The sequence below is a fragment of the Patagioenas fasciata genome, assembly GCF_037038585.1.
Source record: "Patagioenas fasciata isolate bPatFas1 chromosome 19 unlocalized genomic scaffold, bPatFas1.hap1 SUPER_19_unloc_1, whole genome shotgun sequence".
In the NCBI taxonomy this organism is placed as follows: Eukaryota; Metazoa; Chordata; class Aves; order Columbiformes; family Columbidae; genus Patagioenas; species Patagioenas fasciata.
The window spans coordinates 2,029,954-2,048,241 of NW_027288507.1; the positions used below are offsets into that span (position 1 = coordinate 2,029,954).

General features: G+C 50.6%; 1 protein-coding gene and 1 pseudogene across 1 annotated transcript in view; one reads left to right on the forward strand and one right to left on the reverse strand.

Moving 5' to 3' along the window:
- LOC139826622 (ribosome maturation protein SBDS-like) overlaps positions 1-18,288 on the forward strand; it is a 53,439-nt gene that overhangs the window by 22,849 nt on the left and 12,302 nt on the right. The gene's annotated exons all lie outside the window — the stretch shown is intronic.
- On the reverse strand, positions 5,525-17,155 carry LOC139826646 (F-box/WD repeat-containing protein 10-like; annotated as a pseudogene).

Sequence of the window (18,288 nt, forward strand, 5' to 3'; positions counted from 1 at the left end):
GGATGGGACCCTGCCCCACAGTCTCACAGCGTAGAGAGCCTGGAAAGAGGCTTTGCTCTCAGCCGCTCTGGGTCGCCCATGGCATGGCTGGGCTGGGACAAGCACCAGCCGCCTCCTTCCCCAGGGGAGCTGGAGTTGGTCACATCGTTGTGCAGGTTTTGGCAGTCGTTCTCCTTGCTGGTGTTCTCCAGATGACCTGAATCCCAGAGCACAAAATCTTTCCCATTGATATTTGTCCCAAACAGGCACGGGTGTCAGAGCCAGCGAGCTCCAGAGTGAGAGCTGTGCTGTCCCCGTGCTGTCCTTTGTCCTGCGTGAGCAGTGAAAGCCTGGCAACTGTGTGGGGGTGTTATTTTTCTCTGCTAAAGTGGCTGAAGCATTTCAAAGGGTTTCCCCAGATGTGCTTGGCAGAGAGCTAAAGCCAGGTGTGTTTCCCTGGTCTCTGCATCTCCCAAGACACTCCCAAGGCAGTTTTGGTTTTCCACCAAGCTGAATGGTGCAGCTGATGCGCTGGAGGGAAGGGGTGACATCCAGAGGGACCTGGACAGGATGGGGGGTCCATGTGAACCTCATGAAATTCAACCAGGCCAAGTGCGAGGTCCTGCACCTGGGTCAGGGCAATACCCAGTACCAGCACAGACTAGGGGAGGGAGGAAGAAGTGGATGGATGGATGGATGGATGGATGGATGGATGGATGGATGGATGGATGGATAGCAACCCTGTGGAGAAGGTTCTCAGCTGGTTCTCAGCTCTCCTGTGGGCCTGGAGCCCCCCAGAGCCCCTCTTGTGTGGGCAAGGATGGAGCTGTGTTTCTCCACGCCTTGAGCCTGCGGTGGTCCCTGGTGCAGAAACCCCCCTGAGGCCACGGGCCAGCTCCTGCACCCTGCATGAGCACTGTGGGCTGAGTTCTCGTGCTGTCCCCTGGTTAGGACATCCCCAGCAAGATCCTGGCACAGGAGTCATCCTTGGAGGCCCTGGAGAACTACATCAAGGAGCAGGAAGAGCTGCAGGAGGAGCTGGAGAAAAAACTGAGGGATCTGGAGCTGAAGAAGGCTTTGCTCCTGTTTCACCAGGCCCCCAACAAAACCAGGTGCTGCTGGCCTCGGGACAGCCGTGTCATAGAATCACAGACTCGCTTTGGTTGGAAAAGACTCTCAAGATCATTGAGTCCAACCATCAACCCACCCCTGACACTGCCCCATGTCCCTGACAACCTCATGTCCGTCTGTCCAACCCTCCAGGGATGGTGACTCCAGCACTGCCCTGGGCAGCCTGTTCCAATGCCCCACAGCCCTTTGGGGAAGAAACTGTGCCCCAGATCCAACCTCAACGTCCCTTGGCGCAACTTGAGGCCATTTCTGTTCGTCCTATCACTTGTTACGATTCGGGTGGTGAGAGCCTGTCCCATGTTGGCCAGAGAGGTGGTGGATGAACCATCCCTGGAGACATCCCAGGCCAGGCTGGATGGGGCTCTGAGCAACCTGAGCTGGTGAAGATGTCCCTACTCATGGCAGGGGGGGGTGGGTTGCAACCTGAGCAGCTTTTGCAACGGATTTGTGGTGTCTCTGCACCCCTGTGCAGTTGTATGCATGTGGCTGTGGTTGGCTGCAGGATGCTGGAGAAGGAGCTGAGGGCGAAACTGCAGGAGCAAGAGGCCCGGCGGGACCGGTCGCGAGCCCAGATGCTGAAGAACGAGGAGCTCCTCTTTGAGATTGAGAACAGAATCGACCACCTCCTCTTCCGTGTGCGCGGCATCACCGTGCCCGGCCAGGTAGCCCCCCAGCGCTGGGTGGCGCAGTGACACAGCGCGGTGACACTTGGTGCAGCCACCGTCACCCCAGGTGGCTCATTTTGCCCACCAAGGTTGTTCTCTCTGTCTCCAGGATGATTCTCTCCTGTCCCGGGGGCTGGAGGGGAAGCTCCAGTACCTGGCCCAGAAGTGGCAGTACCTGGAGCAGCGGGCGGCCCACCTGCCCCCTGAGTGCAAGATCCTGGACGAGAGCAGCGAGGTACGTGGGGTGTCCATCCCTGCTGGGGTCTTCGAGGACCCGCGCCAGGAGGCTCCTCCTGATGGCCCGTCCCAAGTGAGGAGAATGGCGGTGGCCCCATGGAGCAGCTCAGCTCCAGGTGGCACTGGGCACTGCAGGGTGCTGTTCCCAGGGGATCATCAAGGGCATCCCTTGGTTTGTAACACCCTCCTCCCCTTCAACAATTAACCCAGGGTGTCTTTCACAGATTTTCGTGAAGGCCAGGGATTTTCTGGAGAAGAAAATGTCAAGCGATCCTCGGAACGTGATGGTTTCCTTTGAGGAGAGAGACAGCAGCGATGACGGTAGGAGAGCTTAGCGGGGACGTGTCCCACGGCGACTGGAGTCAGCTGATCGGAGCCAGCGCAGCGAGAGCCAGAGCCGGCGAGGTTCAGTCGACTACGAGGTTTAGCCGAGATTAGAAAGCCCAGAGGGAAACGTACAGGGACAGCGCGACTCCGGGCGGTCCCGATCCCCCCGAAGCCCCGGTAGCCATTGCGAGAGAGCGGCTGACGTGGCGGGGGGCGTTCCCACGGTGACGGCGACCACACCTCCTCCCCTTGCCTTGAAAAAACCTTTGGGAGGGCACCGACTAGCCGCTGACCACCAGGTGCAGAGAGGAGCAACCAGCTGGCGCAGCGGGTGTGGCAGCTGGCGCAGCGGGTGTGGCAGCTGGCGCAGCGGGGTGCAGAGAGCACTTGTTGTTTGTCATTCCCACCGACTTATTGCCAGCGTCCCAGACCGCTGATGACCATGGTCGCCTCCAGAAGGAGAGCATGTCTCAAAAAGACTGTGGCAACGCAGACTGAAGTTCTGTCCCAAACGGTGGCTGTTCAGGTCTCCGGCTGCAAGGAGTGCCAGAGCCTGCTGCTGCCGGAGGAGGGAGGCCAGCACTCTGCTTGTGTGAGGTGTGAGCAGGTGCAAGATCTGCTCGACATGGTTGTGAAGCTTAAGGAGGAGGTTGAGACGCTGAGGTCCATCAGCGAGTGCGAAAGGGACATCGACTGGTGGAGTAACACCCTTACGTGCCGGTCGGAAAGGCCCCAGGGAGGTACCCCCGAAAAGGAGATGGACCTCCTGCCCTCCCGGACAGAGGCGGAGGTCCTGAGACAGCCCCACCCTTGTCGCTGTCGGGCAGAGGTAAATGACCTAAAAGAAGATGAGGGTTGGAAGCTTATTCCAGTTCGGCATCACAGGCAGCCCCCCTCCCTGCCTGATTTGCCTCCCCAGGTGCCCCTCCGTAATAGGTTTGAGGCCCTGGATCTTGAAGAAGAGGTAGGTGAGGAGGTGGTGCCAAACCTGCCTACAAGATCACATAGGAAGAGGCGGTTGACTACACAACTGAAGACTACCTCTGATAAGAAAGATAGAAGGGTGATTGTAATAGGAAATTCCGTTCTGAAAGGAACAGAGGGCCCAATATGCAGGGTTGACCCTCATCTTAGGGAAGTCTGTAGTCTACCTGGAGCCCGGATCAAGGACGTTGCTAGAGAGCTCCCCAGACTGGTGCACCCGACAGACTACTACCCGCTGCTGGTCTTCCAGACAGATGGGGAGGAAGTTGCTTCCCGTAGTCTGAGGGGAATGAAGAATGACTTCAAGGTCTTGGGAAGGATGGTGAAAGATTCAGGGGCTCAAGTGATCTTCTCTTCACTCCTTCCCTCTTCAAGTGACGATGTGGGGTGGAATGGGAAAATTCAATCTCTAAATGGTTGGCTCCAAGACTGGTGCTACAGGCAGGGCTTTGGTTTTTTTGATAATGGCTGGTTTTATAAGACTCCAGTCCGGACAGTGTTATGCAGGAAAGGCTTATCTCGCAGAGGCAAAAGGATGCTGGGGCAGGAATTAGCTGGGCTCATTTGGAGAGCTTTAAACTAGGCTCGAAGGGGGATGGGGTTGTAGTTGGGCTTGCCCCAGTGGGGCAGCATTCTAAAACAGATGAGGACCGGGTGGCCTCCTGTGCCCCTAGGGAGAAATTGGTGTGCTCTGCTCGCTCCCTGAAATGCCTGTACACCAATGCGCGCAGCATGGGGAATAAGCAGGAGGAGTTAGAATCCTATGTTCGGTCGGGAGATTATGATCTGGTGGCAATTACAGAAACGTGGTGGGACAGTTCACATGACTGGAATGTGGTCATGGATGGCTACGCCCTTTTCAGGGGTTTGAATGATGCAGAGATGAGGTTCTCAGGACATGTGGCAGTGCCAGGGGTGGGTTATGGTTGGACTCAATCTTGAAATGATTCTATCATTATTGAATCAGGGTTATATTACCTGCACTTTATGGATGACACAAGTACAACACAAGTGGCACCTGTTTACAGCAGAACTCCACCAAAACTCTCTTGCCAGCTCTCCGGTTTCATCTCCGTGTGTGTGGTCGCATCATGCCCTGCACACACCAGTGTCCCTCTGTCACCTCTGCTCACCCACGGACTGGGTGCACGGAAAGGTCAATTGAATTCAGAAATTAATTGCAAAGATAGTAAAACAAGCTCCTTATAGTTACCTTCATAAGTGATTTCACATACCATGTATGACATCTTCCCATATGTTAACTCCCTTCCAAGGCATCTCAGATGCCCAGGTCCCAGCTTTGTATTGTGTGCTGAGCTACAGCCGAGGGCAGGACTGGCTCCAGCGCTGCCTTGTCGCTCATTTCTTGCTGTTTCTGTTGGCTGCAGCATCTTAGAAGCGCCCGAGCATCCACACCCGCGGGGAGATGCTGATTTGTTGGCTCCAAATACGAAGACAACACTAATCCTTCTCACTTCAGCACAACTGAAAAGTCATCAGTCTTTCTGTGATGTTTTTCCACCAGTCTCCCTTGATTAGATTTTTCCCCAGGGGCTGTGCCAAAGGCTGTGCTGGGATTGAGCCCGATTGCTTTTCAGAAAGTGCCATCCTGTGGCCAAGTGTAAAATCCTTGCTGCTTCCTGTTCTAAAACTAAAGTCAGCAAAGCCACCTCAGACACCATAATCCCTGTAGCACACCACGGATGTGCTGCAGTGAGGCAAATACCCAACCTCTCAGCCTTGCTCATCCCCAGATCTACAACAGTCCTGCTCCCACACCTTCACGGTTCTACATGGACCCTTAGTTTTAATTACCTGTTCATTTTTTTCTTTGAGGGACAACTATCATTATTTTTCACTGTGAGGCCTGACTTAATCACAGGGTTTGGAAGTTGAAGATGACACTAAAATAAATGAAGCAAAAATCACCACCACTCTACTGTAAGGAGAGTTTCCCAGAGTGAAACTGCTGCTTACAGCACCCCCTCATCCACATCGTTATAACAAACATGTCAGACAAAATCAGAGCCAGGACTGCCCTGTGTGCTACACCACTAGTTACCGGCCTCCACGTAGACTTTGCGACACTGATCACCACCCCCTAGGCTCAGTCCACACTTCTTCAGCTTATAAACTCTAATCAATCCACACAATCTCCAATAAGATTTATTATTATCATTGAGACACCTTGGAGACACATGTCGAGCTTTATTAGTGTCTGTATTACCAGCAGGTCTAGCAGGATAAATCCAGGACAGGACTCAGTCCACTCACTGCCTTGAGAAACAGCTGAATATACCAAGAATATCTCTTCAGAAAAAAACATACAGGGGAGACGTCTTTTATACTTAGAAACTACAGGGGTCGTGGCAGCTGGACGCCAGAACCCTCAGATAACGGTTGGTTGTTGGACTGAGGGATCAGCTCAGATAAATGTATTAAAGCCCAGCTCAGGAGCGGGTATCTTCCCCTCCCCAGTGAAAGAGTCCACCGGCAGGCCTTTCGCTTTCCGTAGCCAGGCTCTCCTGCGCGCTCGCTCCTGTTCTTCCGTGAGCTGCTGCTCTGCCTTACACTGAGCTGCAATAGCTGCCTCGTACCGCTCCTTCCATTTTTCCGTCAGAAGCCTGAACCCACCGTTGGGCTGGGAAGGGTCTGCAGCACTCGTGCAAAAAGAGATTTTTCTCCTGGAAACCACTTTGTTTTCCGTTTATGCAATGGGCACATGCGTTGGTTTGGTCCTCTCAGCAGCAGCTGTAACGGGATCAACAACCTGAACCCCATCTCCAGGGGGAGGAATGACTTCACCAGGAGCTTTCTTTTCCTTCAGCAACCCAGAGCAAGTCTTGAGCCGCACAACAGAGGGAGCAGGGATGGAGGACTTCACAGTGGGGCCATGCAAAGAGTTTTTCAGCTTGAGCTGCAGCATTTTGGTTTCAAAGGGCACAGAGATTATCCTTGGGGTCAGAGAATCACTGTGCAATTTCGCACGTTGGAGCTGGGCTGCCTGATCGTTTTTGCGTTGCAGGGAGGGTTTGTGTATTTGTACCTTTTCAGGGTGGTGTTGCTCACTTTCCCAGGCTTCCTTGACTTCTGCGTGGCGATGAACGGGGTACCGATGAACGGCGGCTGCCTTGCGGGCGTTCTGCAGCGTGCTGAGTGTTAAGAGGAACTTGTCAAAGGACATGGGACTACTTTCACCTCTTCTCTTTCCAAATTGCCAAGTGGATTCTGCCTTGTCAAGATGTGCAGGCACATTGATAGAAGTGCCATGTTCGAGTCTGCTACCTGTTCCCAAAAATACAACACAGCAGGAGTCAAAAATAATTTTTCTGATCATCATTGGCAGGTTGTGCGATTATGGCCTTGACTAAGAACTGGACGGGGATTGTGTAAAATGCTCAGCCCCACGGACTTTGCCATAGTGATACGTTTGTCACTTTGTTCTGCCATGTCATTCCCATGTCAGTGCTTTGCAACAACAATTCTCCTTTTCCAGTCTGGCCAGCTGGAACTTCTGCCCCCTGGGAATATATTTCAGAGAACATTAAGTTCAGTGCAGAAAGGCAGAGCACAGCAAAGCAAACTAACGAAAGTTACTGCTTGTTCCTCATTTACGGAATTTAGAACTGATTAATCTGCACATACACATGACCCCGCTTCTTAGTTACAAACATGGGAATGTGGGGTTAGAGATTTTTTGATGGGCACAGCTCTCTGAAGTTCTCTTTCAGAGCCTGCCTTCAACTTCAAGGGCCCAAAACATTCTGAATGTAAGACTTTAGAAAAATTAACTTGGGACAAATGCCGTATGGTCACAGGCCACATTTGCGGTCTCAGTGGTCTCTCATTCTCATGTCTCAGGCTGCCGTGTCACTGTTGGCTGAGACAATTCACATGTAATTTTTTTAAACAATTTTCTGAGTTGCTGCTATTGATTAAATACCAGCTCCTCAAATTTTGTGCATGGTTCTGCTACACCTGTTAAAGAAATAAAACACAGAACAAGGATATAACAAAGCCCCCTAGACAGCAGAGAAGTAGAGCCGTACAGCTAGAGCTGAGCACTTGTCCTGTGTCTTCAACGCACAGCAGGTTCTGTAACCATCACAGGCTCTGCCAGTGATGCGTGTGAGCACTGCAAACCTTCCATCCAGAGCAGGCCTGGCTTCCGGAGATCCTCGTGTTTCATTCTTTAGTTTATCTGAGGTGCACTCGTTTGAGGAATCACTGTCCTGCCTACCCGCCAAGTGTCCTCACCAGGAATATCTGCCGGGAATCCTCTAGAACGTGCTCTCGCCAGTTTTCCCGAGGTGAGGGCGCAGGGTTGTGTGGTGTCAGGACCACACAGTTTATTGCGCTGCTCTGCCTGAACGTGAGAACTCTGCTTCATCTTGAGCAAATGCGGGTGCTGCTGGCAAGCTGCTGATGTCATCAGTTTCTTGCCGAGAGCTAGAAAACAACACAAAAGTAATCTCAACTTCACTGGTGTCGAACCTTTAAAATTTAAATAAAACGTTCATAACCGTCGGGCTTTAAGTCTTTGGTTACTGTTTCGCCTCTTATCACAGCTTCTGAAGGTCTAGGGATTAGAAACAATCCAAACACGTTTGTTTAGCAGAAAACTTCACAGCATTCAAAGATGACAGCAAATGTAGATCTTTTAAAATATGAAGTATGTACACACAGCCCGTACTTTTTTGCCACTAGAATTACAATACACTGCACTCCTATTTGTTTCCTGTTTCTACAAACTGTGTGTCCCTTACCAAGTAGAGCCACATCAGTGAGGTCAACACCTGGTGGCCTTAAAAGCATGAAAACTTTCTCAGTTTCCCTGCAATACACAGTTTGACTGTGGAGCTGGAAGATCGGTGATACGTCCTGCATTAAATAACTGCTGATTAAAAAAAAATCACTGTGTTACGATTTAAAAGGTGCCTGCTCATGTCCAATTGCATTTCCCACGGATGGCAGATCTCAAACGCAGGTGTCCTGTGGCTTTCTGGAGTATTTTCTAATAAATAAGAACTGAACCAGCAGCCTGTTTCCCTGCACACCAGCTGTAATAATGTGAATAATACTGATTTCTCTGTTACTGAGCTGGAAAAACGACAGCGCCTGTCTGTACGGGGATATAGCGGAAGATTTGGCGAGGAGCTTAGTTAAATGTAAATACGCTCAAGTGACTTGCACCTGTCTGTAAAAAAGCACACACATCACACTCATTGTTTTACTGACCTTGTGTGCTTGACGAGCAGAACCTCTGTGTTAGATACCATAGGCCTGTGAGGAACTCCAGGCACCTCATCACTATGGCTGAGATTCCTGCTCTGTTGTGAGAAAGAGCAGGAGGCTGCGCCTGCCTGAAGCCTTGAAACACAGGTGAGCTCAGCAGCTCAGAGCTCCCAGCAGGGCTGAACTGACCAGCGCCTGCGTCCCTGCCGGTGTCACCTCTGCTGGGAGCTCCCGTGAGGCTCCGGAGATCCCCCGGTAGAGAGGGAACTAAAATGAAGCTCGCTCTTTGCAACACACCCGTGCCCTCTGGCTCTTCTTGCGACGTGCCTGCGGATGTGCACACACTGTCTGGACAAATGTCTCGAATTTATACCAAACCTTTCTAAAAAGGCACAAAAGTTTTACAAAAGCCTACAAGTGACGGAACCATTGAAACCAACAGCACACCTCCCAGACTGCGCTTTTGAAAATCAGAGAGTCTGTATATTGATTAAGACGAAGGCAGCAATATACTTGCAATTATTTCAAATTCATTTTAGGAAACGCCAGCGTGTTGCAGAGGCCGTTTGTAATATTTTGAGGTGTTCCCCAGCCTTTCAGTGGCCGGCAGCGGACCCAGGTTGAGAACGTGAGCTGTCAGCACCTTCTGGTTCCAGAGCCAGGCGGCGCATCCGGTCGTGGTACAGCCTTCGCCAGCAGGGAACCGCGGTTCTGCTCCAAGTCGCCTGCTGCTGGTTGGTCTTCCCCGCCACCTCTCGGGCAGCATCCAAGGTGTAGTCCCAGCTGACGTCCTCAAACTGGAACACCAGCACTAGGGCTGGAGAATTTATCACCATCCTGAAGGAGGGAAGGAAAAGCTGTGAAAGCACCAATACCATTAACCCAGGGCTTAGTGCCTGCAGGCACTTCAACAGCTCTGAGATGACCTGCACTTGTTTAAGGGAGCAGGAACAATTAACCCCATCGGTGGTGCTGCACATTGTAACCCAACCTCTGTGTGAGCTCTGTGGGGCTCTTTTCATTCAGCTCTATAATAAATTTAGTTGTAAGATGATTAGGATGAAAACTTGCAGCAGTAGAGTGAGCTAGATCAGTGCAATGCCAAAAGAAACTGGAGACACCATATTATTAGGGACGTTCAATGTAAATTGGAGGGGTGGAGCGGGCCTGGCTGGGATGGAGTTTTCTTCATAGCAGCCCATATTTTGCTGTGGTTCAGAGCTGTGACCAAAACACCAGCATTTTAGCCATTGCTTATGCAGAAGCTGGGAACCACCTTCACTTCAGAGGTGCAGATGTGAGGACACCTGGGAGAACTTTCCACTGTTGGCTTTTACAAAGAGGCAGTAAGGCAGGGAACAGGTAGAGGCTTTGTCAGGCCTTGGCTCGAGTCCCCAACCTGCTAAGAAATTTGGGTGCTCAATTCAACTTGGTCCATAGAATCTTTCAAGCTGGAAAAAACCATTAAGATCATGAAATCGACCATAAACTCGGCACTGCCGACTCCACCGCTGAGCCACAACCTGAGGTGCCACATCTTTAAAATACCTTCGGGGATGGGGACTCCACCGCTTGCCCGGGCAGCCAGTTCCTCTGTGTGTCTTAAGTTGGATAGAAACGGGAAATTGTCAATTGCTGGATGGAGTAAGCAAATCTATTTTTAGCCACTGCTAACAAAACCAAGTTATTAAAGCAGTCAACAAGCAGTAGAGCCTTTTAAAGCTTATTTGTGAGAAGGAAAAATGCTTAATTCCTTAAATTACCAAGTTATCTACCTAGTTTAGTTCAGAGACGACAGCTGCCCTCACCAACCTGTTTTCTGACACGTGGACAGAAGAGATGGGGCCCCCGCTGGTTTCGGCCGTCAGCACTTTCAGGCAGGTCCCAGTCAGGTAGTTAAATATACGGATGTTCCCGTCAGCGCAGCCGCTGATGACTCGGAGATAGAGGAGCTGCAGAGACACGACTTCCCTGGAAACACAACACGGCAGCGCTGGGACATCCATCGTGCTTTCCCGAGGAGACGCGATCAGCTCCCTCTTTTGTCCTGGAGGAGATGCAGAGCTCTGCCTCCATCAACAGCCTGAATAAAGAAGCTCATGGAGATATTTCGAAGGCCTGGTAGCGAAGTCCTTCATAATCCCTCCCTGCCCAAACCAACCAACCCAGCGCATCCTCAGAGCAGCCACTGTGGCTGTGGCCATCTGCCGTGTTTTAAATTGCATTTTTATGTCTAGGAAAGTAAAAGAAAATAGTATGATGGTACAGTTCTAATGAGTATTAGAAAATAACATAGTACACAGTTGGCAGGGTTCGGCATATAACTTGGCCACCTCTGACATAGACCATGTCTTCTCTTGACCAGGTAGCATGACACCCTCTTACATACAGGTTATGATCCTTGAATTATTAGACTATGCCCTGCCATCCCTGTTCATGAACGAGTGGTTGCAATATGTGCATTTGAGGTTGTTATAGGTCTTAACTGACAAACACTGGTTATGATCACATAGTGCCTGACACTTTTAAAGATGAAGATCGTTGAATGTGGGGATATTTCAGATACTAAGCTTGATAATTAAGGCATTCTGTGTTTCTATAAGGAAGATGTGTTCTTTACAGACTTAGTAGATTGCTGAATACAACTCGAAACGCATCCGATTCCTACTTTGGGTGGTGGAAAGCTACGAGGCATCTGCTCAGCTTTCCCAACATGCTCCATCCCAGGGCGCTCCCACCGGTGCTGCCTGTGACAAGGTGCCACTGGTCAAAGGACAAGCACTTCACTGGGCCTTGGCGCTCCTCTAATGTCTGCAAAATAAAAGAAATAGGTGTAACCCTCAGTAATCTAGATGTAAATACGCCAAGGTATCTCATGGCATTCACAATACCAGCCTCACGTACTATGTTGTAGTTTTATCAGGTGTTATTCTAATGTACCAATATACTCTGTGGATAACTGTTAGTTTTACAGTCACCAGAAATATTTCAGGCTTGCTGCTGATAATGAGCTGCTGGTGTGGAATTAACATTAATTTTCCATCTTTATTTATGTGCTCAATAGATGCCACCACACCAAGGCCTTTATCATCCATTGAATACTCACCCAGGAGAGAAGAGACCCAATGGCCCTGACTGTAATGAAAGGGACAATCGCAAATGTAGCTCAGCTGGAGCTGGGAAATCCTGCATCTGAGATTGCTCTCAATTTGCAGCTAGATTGCTCTCAATTTGCAGATAGCAAGAGCTTCACTCCTCTCAGATGTGGACTAACACTGATTCTGGACACCTGCTAAGGTAATTAGCAGTCTCCAGCCTCAACCTTTAAAATGGAGAGCAGCCATCCAGCTACTTCAGCTGCATCAACTGTTACCAGTTGTGAAGGTTTCATATTTTAGGCTGACAGGTGAGACCCAACCCCAAGAGCTGTTGGTCAGACCCCAACCTCTTCCCAGGGTCTGAATGTTCCTGCAGGAGCGGGGGTGAACGTTTCTACAGGAATGATGGGGTCAGGCACAGCAAATCAAACCCTGCATTAAAATTGACAGTTGTTTGCAAACAAGTTTTGTATCATTTGCTTACAAATAAATCTGTGGTTTCTTTTACCAGTTTAGGCTGCCTTTGGTTTGGGGCTTTTTTTTTCTTAGGACATCTTTGACAAGAACCAAAGGCTGTGATAAACTAGCACGGATTTTTAAACATTTAGCACAAAACGATCCACCTAAGAAGAAACTCACTTTGATCAGAGCGCCCGTATCCGCAGCCCAGACTCTGACCAGCCCTCGCTCGCACCCGCTGACAACGCGGGCACCGTCGGTTCTGACCACCCAGACAGCGCTGCTGTGCTGCAGGGTCTGGAGACATCGCCCACTCCTCAGATTCCACACTGTTGGGAGCAAGGGGGAGAAAGGTCACAAATTAATAGTAAAGAAACCTCTGGCAAAGCTGCAAGCTGATACCATTTTCCCCGAGAGCTGGTGTGGCCTTATAGCCACAAAACCTTTAAAAGTGAATAAAAGCAGAAGTAACAAGAATTTATGCAGTGACACAGAGACCTTGCATGTGCACGTGGCCACAGCTTCGGCTGCTCTGGAATCAAAATGAGACGCTAAACTCCACCCTCCAGTTGATGCCCTTGCTCTATTCAGACGCTGCCCGTGTCACCCGTCACACCTCCAGCACTCTGCCCATCTCGCTGCTCCCGGCCTTTGTCTGGAAGCTCCTGGTCTCACCTTTTACCATCCCATCCCTGGCTCCCGACACGAGCTGCTCTTCGTGTAAATCCAAGCAGGTGACTGTCCCATAGTGACCATTGAAGACTTTCACACAAGCACCACTGTAGATATTCCAGCACCTACAAAGGACCAACCAAAACAGGAATACAACGATTAACTTGATTGATGGCTTATTCATTTAATTATTTCCTACTTAACAGGCCCAGCGTTTGTCCTCTACAGATTAGGCTAAAGCCAGGAGTCATTCCACTAAGGTGTCAGAGTATTTGGAATGATCAAGTCAGGATTAGTATTAATTTTTTACCAATATAATTTGTTCTACCTGCAGACTAGCTGGAAACACATGTCTAGATTCCACCTTAGGCACAGCTACCTCCAATTAACCTTAAAATGTAGAGCTTTGCAGATAAAATTGTTTCTTTAGTGGCTGGTGTCAGTGTGATTCCTGTTGGCCTCGGAGAACACCAGCACCTGTTCAAACAAACATTTTGGAGCAGGGAAGAGCAGGGGGGTCAGAGCCTGAGTCACTGTAAACTCTTTCCCTTTTTAAGTGCTGCCTTTCATGAATTTCTGGTATTGCTGTGCCAGAGCCAGACAACCTGCTGTTCAGCTTTTACCCCTCCTTGTGATACTCTTGAGATGTAGAGATAAATAAGACGGAAGAGCTGAGCATCTCCTTGTCTGAGGGGGCAGTGTCTGCAAAGGAGCAGCTGTGCAGCGGGTACCAGGCTGTTAAACCTGCTCAGCCAAACTGTCACAGATAGACCCAGCCTTGCTGAACTCAGTGCTGACCTTAGCAAGGCCAGAATCTCACAGCAAGTGCCTATGGGAAACATCTGGTGTTTTGAGGCACTTTAGGAAGACCTGTGCGTCACCAGGCGAAACTGGAAAAGAGAAGCTGTCCTGTGTGAGTGGGGGTTGTTTCCTTATCTACTGTCCTTTCCTCGTTACTATAGCGAAAGTGAGGGAAGGAAGATTCCGAAGATGGGCTGGAAGGACTAAAGATGAATGTTTTCCTGGATATTCCAAGAGGCTGGTATCCCGTGGCACGGTCCCTGTGCTGCTCACCTGATGCTGAGATCAAAGCCTGTGCTGAAGACGAAGCCTTTGTTCTCATCGAGGAGCAGAGCTTTGCTCCCAGCACTACCAGAGAGCAGAGGCGGCACTTCTTTCGTCCCCGGCATGCCAAGGAACCGCACTTTTCGGTTTGCAGAGCCTACGGCTACCAGGTCACCACCACTGTAGTGGATTATTCTGCTCTGGTCTGATCTGGATAAGAAACAGCGACTGAGATGAGCTTTAGCCGGGTGACAAGGTACAACATGTCTAAGGTTGTGACAGGGATTTCTCTGACGCTTAATGGTCTTCACTGAGCAACCTGACACACAACACACTTAAATGGGTGAATCCTTTGCAGGGCACCACAGCCAAGGTCCCTAATTCTGCATATTCAAGATTGTATCTGGAGAATAAGCTCAATAGGTGCTGGAGCGAGTTGGGAGAAGGGAACAGAGCTGGTGAGGGGCTGGAGCACAAGGGTGATGGGAGCAGCTGAGGGACCTGGGGGGTTCAGCTGGAGAACAGGAGCTGAGGGGAGACCTTCTGATCTCTGAACTGCCTGAAAGGAGCTTGGAGCCAGGGGGGTCGGGCTCTGCTCCCCAGGAACAAGCGCCAGGAGCAGAGGAAACGGCCTCAAGTTGCACCAGGGGAGGTTGAGGTTGGATTTGGGGAACAATTCCTTCCCCAAAGGGCTGTGGGGCATTGGAACAGGCTGCCCAGGGCAGTGCTGGAGTCACCAGCCCTGGAGGGCTGGACAGAGGGAGATGAGGTTCTCAGGGACATGGGGCAGTGCTAGGGGTGGGTTAATGTTTGGACTCCGTGATCCTGAGGGTCTTTTCCAATCAAAACAATTCTGTAATTCTAAAACAGGGAGAGTGCTCTGCATCCTTTGTGATACACTGGGGATCACCAACCCTTAAGTCTTTAAAAATTCCCCTGCTATCTTTATTAAAAACTGGATTTGACACTGAGCATTTTTCAACACTGATGCTGAGGGACTCTCCCCTCCAGCCACACATTCCCACAGAAGGACCGCAGGGAACAGAACGGGTTTGCAGAAGCTGCTGTTGGGCCCTACAGGGTTAGTGCAGAGAGCAGCCAGGCAATCTACTCACTGGTCCATGAGGACACGAACACTGTAGGAGCCACAGAAGACATTTCTCTCTTCTAGTTGGATTGTGTCGGTTTTCAGATCACGATAGGCTTCCTGCAGATTGTCTTTCTCCTCCCGTCTTTTTCCTCTCTGTCCAAAGAGAAATAGGGAAAAGTAGCTCATGGAGGGAGGAATGTAGCATTATTCCACAGTATTACACATAAAGGCTTGGTCCCTACTATAGTGATGAGACCAGAGACAGAATGTGTTGGTAAGGAACACCCAGAGTGCAGGAGCTTCCTGCTTGGTGCAGAAACAAGGGTTGTTCCTTGGCAAAAATGCAAGGCCTGACACCTGCACCCTTGATTTCTGGGGAAAGTGCTGTGCCCTTGGGATGCTGCCCGGCCCTGCTCGCAGCCCTGGCCCCAAGGCTACGCCTGCGAGATGCATTAGGACAAGGCAGGATTTAGGGATGCAGGCTCCTGCTCGTGACAGAAGGTGCTGAGCAAGCTCTGGTCCTTAGGAGTTGCTCACGATGGTACAAACCAGAAGAACAAAGCAACTCCAAATTCACTGTCACATCTTCCAAGATGTGTCCTCCTTCTTCCTCAAATGCTGAAATGCGGGATCCATGGAAGGCAAACACCTTCCAACATACCTGCGGTTTACTTTCACAGTCATGGCCTTCAATGACATCCCCCTCTTCGTTTAACACTGGAACTGCCACATCGACTCTTTTGGCATAGGTTGGAACTGCTCTTCTGGGGCACAACCCCTGGAATGAACCGGCAGAGGCACCACAGTCACCGCAGAGCCCGAGCACACAGAGGACGCTGCTCACGGGTGGTGCTCCAGCATCTCCATGGGACGCTGAAGCCACACGCAAATCTGAACTGCACACACTGGTTTACTGTTCCTTAAGAGACCTGACTTGCATTTACCACCTTGTTGGTATATGACTTAACTTCTTGTGAAAAATCATTGCTCTTTCTTTTTTCCTCCAAAATCCAGTCTTGAGCTTCTAAGAACCTCCAAGACTTTTCCATTTCAACAGAAAAAAGTTTGAAAGTGCATCTCATCTCTGGTGAGCGCTCACTTGGTTCAGAATCCAAACCCACTGAGATGAGAGGCTCTCGAAACATCTTCAGCAATACTTAAGTTTCATTTGTAATGCGCAAAACCTTACACGAAGCAGCCTTTAAATGCTGGCCCAGAGCTGAGATTTCAATGCTCTCTTCACAAATCAAAGCACACAAAGATCTCCTACTTTCTCTCTTTGGGGATTTACCTTTACACTTAGCTTGGTCTATGGCAAGTCTGTCCTAAGCATGACAGGCATTTCCTAGCAGTTCTGCTTTACTGTGTCCCAACCGCCAGCTGTGACTTCTCACAAAGTAATCTCATCTTTCCATCTTCCTTGGTGGAGCAAATAAAGCTCAGGGAGCTGTCACCAGCTCCTGGAAATACAGGATTTGCATTCCTGACCAAACCCTGTTTTCTTTGTTACAAGAGTGTTTCGATCCATTTTTAGAGTCGCAGGCTCTCTGAAGGTCAGTAAAGGCTCTTGCGTTGTGCTTACTGGTGACAGTATGAACATCTAACCTGGCTTAACTCTGCAGATGGAAGAACAGGACAAAGGTGGGAGGTGGCCTCTAGTAAAAGCATTTCCATCTAAGGGTTTGGGCAGTAGCAGAAAAACCCTCTTTTTAAAGCACATCATAATGGCAGAAGCCCAGGCATCATACCTGCAAATATAGGATCCCCTCCTGGACTATTTTATGACATGCACGTTCCTTCTTGACTTCTTTGGCCAGATAAGCCCAGAATTTATTCACAGATGCACATGCTTTGAGGGATTTTCGATCCAAAAGTCCTGAGGAATTAAAAGGACAGAATGGTCCACACTCAAGGCCATCCAAGGCCCTTGGGGGAAACCACCCTTGGAAAAATGAGGGCAGCTTTACCAAAGATGTACAGGGACAGGTGAGGTGGCAGGCAGCTAATTAAGTTCTTGGACCCAAAGACATTAGAGGGTGACTGGTGGGCGGCAGGACCCACAGCCTCATCTCGACCAGTTAAGGGGCACAGCAGGCGAGTTCTCCTCTGCATCAGGACCCTCCCGGGGGAGGCACTCGGTGCTGTGGGGCCAGCAGCTCACTGCTGGTGGGTGACCACCTAGGAAACAGAGGAAATGACAGTTTTGTAAGCACTTGAGCTTCAGTGGCTATTAATGGTGCTGTTGTTAGCAGCGCACCGCAAGAGCTGGCTGATTTTCCTTAAACCCTTCACTATTGTACTGTTGAAAGGAAAACACTGGACACTCAGTGTCTTGCAGGACAATTCAAGCCAGCAAGGCTGGGGGGCAGAGGTGTGTGGGATGACAACTCTTCCCACTCCCCTTTGTCCCGAGGAGCAGGCGGGGGCTCCCGAACAGCCCGGAATCCCAGTTCTAGTCTGCAAACAAAAGCTCCCTCCCCAGAGGAGGGAGGGCTGTGTGCTGCTCCTCCCCACCGCCGGCCCTGCAGGGAAGGGCTCTGCTGACAGCCACCCAGGCTGCTGACAGGCGACATCTTCCTGCCTGGGCACAGTTGCTTGCAGTTTGTGTTAAATTCAGCCACTTTAAGTCTCAGCTGGGAGAAATCAAGAGGATTTTCGCAGCTCAGGGGAATCCAGCACAAGCCCCAGCAAAGCAGCATTTGCTTTTCCTACACCCTTAGCCCTCAAAAACACTACAGGGAAAACCAGCACGGCATCCGCACCCAGAACACCGAACCGCGCCGGCCTGGTTGCCCTCGGTGCGAGGTTTCGGTCCCCTCCAAGCAGCACATGAAGCACCAAGCGGTGCCCCCAGGCCCAGGTTCAGACAAACCCCTTTGTCCCCGGGTCCCACCGGCGCCCACCGGCCCCGGGCCCGCTCACCCGCCCCGATGCCCTCGCCGCGTCCCGTTGCCAGGAGGCAACCGCTGAACGGAAACCTCCGAGCGCCGCCCGTGTTCTGCCGACAGCCGCGCCCGCCCGCCAGCGCCCGGCGTTCCGTGCCGAGCACGGGAACCCGCGGCGGGGCAGGGGGCACAGAGCCCCCGGAGCACAAGGCAGCTGGAAAGTGAAGCAGAGGGGCTGTAAAAAGACCTCAGGGAAGCGGGAGAGAAGAGAGGGGTAAAACAGCCAAACACCACACACACTCCAAAACAACCACCAACAAACCACACTTCCTTAGCCATCTAATGATGCAAAAATGCATGTAGATTAAGATTAAAGACCTGTTCATCTATCATTTGGGAGAAGGTAGGGGGATTAATTAGATTACTAGAAAAAACCTTTTGAAAAGAAGATCAAGTTCTGC